Source organism: Dipodomys ordii, unplaced genomic scaffold (genome assembly GCF_000151885.1).
Source record: "Dipodomys ordii isolate 6190 unplaced genomic scaffold, Dord_2.0 Scaffold163, whole genome shotgun sequence".
NCBI classification, from domain to species: Eukaryota; Metazoa; Chordata; class Mammalia; order Rodentia; family Heteromyidae; genus Dipodomys; species Dipodomys ordii.
In genome coordinates, this window is record NW_012267379.1 from 126,096 (window position 1) to 130,781 (window position 4,686).

The 4,686-nt window shown below is 54.7% G+C and overlaps 1 protein-coding gene across 1 annotated transcript in view; it reads right to left on the minus strand.

Moving 5' to 3' along the window:
• Metrnl (meteorin, glial cell differentiation regulator-like) overlaps positions 1 to 4,686 on the minus strand; it is a 24,576-nt gene that overhangs the window by 5,647 nt on the left and 14,243 nt on the right. The window lies entirely within an intron of this gene.

The window sequence follows — 4,686 nt, forward strand, 5'->3', positions numbered from 1 at the left end:
GAGGGAGGGGTGGGGAGGAGGGAGGGGCGGGGAGGAGGGGGTTCCTTTCTGCTAGCCTGAGCTCGGGACCCCTACATAGCCCGTCCCGGGCCTGTGGTCTCTTTTCCAGGGAGGAGGCATTTCCAGGTGCAGACGGTGTGGGGAGCCTGGTACCGCCTCGGGTGAGACCCGGAGTCGGCGTGGGGCTGATGGCTGCGCCCGGAGCTGGGAGAGAGATGACAGTCCGCATCTCTGTGGGATGCTGAGGGGGAAAGCGGGAGCCCCAAGGACACCACTCCATCTCCTGGAACTGACCAGGCCAGCCTGCCAGTGGAAAGCTCTGGAGCTGGGCTCCTGCCTGGAACACACGGTGACACCGCTGCCGTCCAGCGCCGGGGTCCAGCCAGGTTTACAGCTCCAGGCTCACTCCAGGGAGCCACTCCCCCACCAGCCCACCTCCCCCCACCTTGGCACTAGACCAGCCCTCCACCGCGTAGGGGTGTGAAAGAGAGCCTAGCGAGCCCCTGGGCCATGGTAGAAAAATACCTGCTGGTTGCACATTTGCAGCCACTCTGTCAGCAGTGTCTGTGACCCAGGGCCCTCTGGGTGCGCTGTTTCCATGCAGGTCAGCCAGCTCATCAAAGGTGGTTTGTCACAGTCCCAGGATGGGGCTCTGTGATTTGGTGGGGTACTCAGTGGGGTACTCGATGGATGGATAGAATACAAGCCTGTGAGCATCTGTGAAAACCCATGGAGCACGTAGTACAAGACCGCACCAGAATATAGACGTTGGCCTTGATAGTATTTATTGTCAGACCTACACAGTAATGCAGCATGATAATCACAGGACACCTGGTGTGGAAGGCAAAGGTAGGTATTGAGGAATTCTCTCTACCATTTGCTCCGTTTTTCTGTAACATAAAAATATACTATTTTTTTAAACAAAAAATAATCTGGATAAGAACAAGTGCTTGCCTGGAAGGGTTCTTGGAAGAATCTTACAGGGCACTAGGAGGGAGGCCCCTGCTTCCAGGACATAGGATCCTCCTATAGGGTCCCTAAAGCAAGAATTTCCAGATTCCATCTTGCTGAGCCTTTAGCAGCATGGGGTGGGACAGCAGCAGAACTGGTTCTCGGACCTGTCCCTGGGATCCTGCACCCTTCTGGCTCCTGGGAAGGCTGCACATCCTGATACTTGTGGTCCAGCAAAGCCCTTGGCCAAGGAGATGTTCCCACAGATGGGGCTCATGGCCAGTGATGTCAGGCTCCTGGAGAAGAAGGATAAGGTGGGTCTGAGGGTGCCCACCAGCCACTGTGCCCTTCAACTCCAGGATCCTGGTGAAATGACCCTGAATCCACATGGGTCTAGCCAGCCCCAGTCTGAGCTCTCCGGAGGTCCCTGTGAGAAGTTGCTTGAGAATGGAGTCTGAGGATAGCTGAGGAGCCAATTCCCAGGCAGCGTTCCACAGGCTAACCCCGGGAAGGAGTCCCATGGCACCTCTCACCCCACTGCGGGAGACATGAGTTCACAGTGGTCCTCACGACGTTGGCCAAGGGTTGGTGCTCCTTCTCCACCACGGCCCATCAGTTAGAATGCTGTGGCTGGGTGGCAGAATGGAAGAGTTCCATTCTCTCTATCAGGGAATCTGGGGGCAGGATCAGGAACTTTCCCATCTAGTACTTATCTTGCCAGAGTCCCATAACCAGGCTCAGTCCCAAGTGTGTCCTCGCTACCACAGAGGAGGAGGCCCATGTGAGTCTGTGTTGAGGCATGGCTCAGAATGGCCACAGGGCTTTGAGTCAAGTGGGCACTGGATCCTGCATTTGTGCCCTTCTCCATGTTGCCTGAGTCACTTGCCACCCACACCAAACCAGTAAGGTCCATGGCCCAAAGCTGGGGCCAGTCCCTCAGCTCCACACCTTCCTCATCCATCCGTTCACTCAACACTCCTGGACAGAGATCTGCAGCATTTCCCCGTAGGGCTCTGGGTGGACAGTTACTGCTCGGCCCCTACACTCATGCTGCTGGCTCTGTGCACATCTGACAGCCCTATCTAGCGTCTAGCTGCATGTCAAGCTATTACCTCCATGAGCAGATTCACCTGCCACAGTTAGTCCCCTCCTGAAGAGGGTAGGATAATTCCCGCTGCATACCCTGACCTGTGCCCAGCCAAGTCCAAGACAGAGATGTCAAGACATGAACTTCCACATTTAGGGATCAGAGTGGCATCTTCAAGCTGTGGGGGAGGGGGAGGGCAGGGTGTGGGTATGTGTGCCTGTCTGTCTGTCTGATCTGTATGTGTGTCTGAACTGCAGGCTGGCACATTTCATGGGGGCTAAGCCTAGGGAAGTAAACCTCTTGAATACTTTCTGTATACTAGGGTACACATAAGCCCTGTGGGCAGTGGGCAGTAGGGCTCAGATGTCTGGATCCCACAGGCTGTGGGGTTGGGAGTCTATTTCTAAACTTCAGCTACCTACAGAAGAGCAGCTCTCAATTCCCAAGTGATACGGAATTCTCCATATCGAGGTACTACACCTTATTCTCAGATGGGAGTTAGTAATTGGAGATCTCTCAGAGTTCCATCCAGCTATTTCTCCACACTCATGGGTGCTCACATGTCCCCCAACAGCAATGAGACCTTGATTCACAGGCACAGCCCAACAGATGGCAAGTGCTTGTAGGTTCTGTTGTCTTGAGGCTTGAAGGTATACGGACGGCTCTTCTGTTATCCAAAGTGGCAGTCATCTGAAGCTGCTCACTGAGCATCACTGTGTTCCCTTAGGCTTGTCCACAAAAATGCGGAGTTTCTCCCAAATGAGGACAGTAGTTTCCTTCTTCGCATTTTAAAACCATGAGAAGGCCTGCGGGCCGCGGCTCTTGCTTTCCCTTGGCATCCCTGTGAGGACACCCATCCTACTGTCTTGCTCAGCCCTGACCCCCAGTCCTCTGTCACTCCAGTGGTCCCCTTCCAGGCCACTTGTTGACCTTCTCACAGGGACGTGTTTATCAAGACCGTGGTCAGATGATGCACCCAGAGCCAACGCTTGTAATTTAACATTTAGCAACTACAGTAACGTGTAATTATGACATGAAACAGCTCATGGAGGCCCAGCCAGCTTCAACCCAGTAACCTTCAATGTGTAATTCTTCACCTAGCTCCTCCCTAACCTCATTTGCCAGCATGTTTTGCTGTCTGAGTCAGAGAAAAGGGGGAGAGAGTTGCAGCTGGAGCAGCTGACCAAAAAGCTCCTCAAGTCATGAGCCTGAGCCTCAGGCCCTGTCATGGCCCCAGATTAGACTTCAGGCCTACTCTGACCGGCGTGCACCCTTGGAGTGCATACTCTGTGGCATCTCTGTAGTCTGGGCAGTTCAAGTGGTATTATCCCTGTCATCACTGTGGTGTGTGGCCGCTGCTTCACCAATCCCACACTTGGCCCCTTCCTCTTCCTGGCCACTTGGACTCTCTCCAAGCATCTGCCACAATTAAGGAGGGGTAGCGACGGCAGAAGGTGATACCACATGTGCAGGCAGCAGCTTGACATGCAAGTGGACCCTAGATACGGCCTGCCAGGCACACACAGAGGCCAGGACCAGGAGTGCATGGAGGAGTGCTCGGCCATCCGTGCGCCCAGTCCTTGGGCGTCAGGATCACTGCCCTGAACCAGCTGATGACACAATCCAGAGGCCAATGGTAAAGTTCGAAGCTAGAAGGTTCTGCCCTAGCCAGACATGTAGAGAAGTTGAGCGCTGGGGCGGGAACTGAGGATAAGTTCCCTTCCCAAGGATGCTCATGGGCACCTGGCCCTGGAAAAGCTAAGAATATTGGTAAGCAGAGGAAGGCAGCAAGAAGTGAGCCCAGGGAACAGAGCAGGGTGTGGTGAGGCCACTGGAAGACAGAGACTGAGAGCCGAGGTATTTCCAGCTGGCCTGGCAAGACACCAGGCAGGGGTCCAGCTCTCTCATTCCAGTGGAGAAACACAGCCGACGTGTCCAGAAGGAACGAGCTCCCACTCTCCTAGGGAACAGGACTGTCTCCTGCCAGAGGCCCTAGGTGGGTGCCTCAAACATCAGAACCTGGTACGTTCTCATCTCACAGGTAATAAGGGCTGCGGTCGGTGCATTTGCTTGAGTAGACACAGATATTTTCCCCAAGCCACTTAGGGGCTGTGAAGTTTATGACTCTTTGGTCCTAAACACTGGGCAAGAACCGTGTCTACAAGAGTGATGTATCTTGACCTAACGGCGCACACCACAGACAAGGAGCCACACAGAGATGCCACCATCAGTGTGGGGAGGTGTGCTCTGTGGCTCATGTTCTCAGTGTGGGCACTGGGCCATCTGGGAGTCTCCATCTGCTCTTAATCAGCTGATCAGTCCCCAAGGGTTTACAGGGGCATGGGGCCTTATGTCTGGCCTCAGACCATCCTGAACAGGTAGGCAGCGACTGTATCTGTATCCTGGAAGCCAGTGCTGCCGCGATCCACCTGTGGAAGACGGTCCTGGGTCCAGATGGAGGACTAGTGATCACTGCCAGGCAGAAGCCCCTAACTTCCTGCAAGTTTCTAGATACCAGGAAGACTCCTGCCAACCCTAGTCTTCAGTTCTTTTTTTTGGGGGGGGGGGTGGGGTCTGGTCGTGGGGCCTGAGCTCTGGGCCTGGGCGCTGTTCAGCTCAAGGCTAGCGCTCTACCACTTGAGCCACAG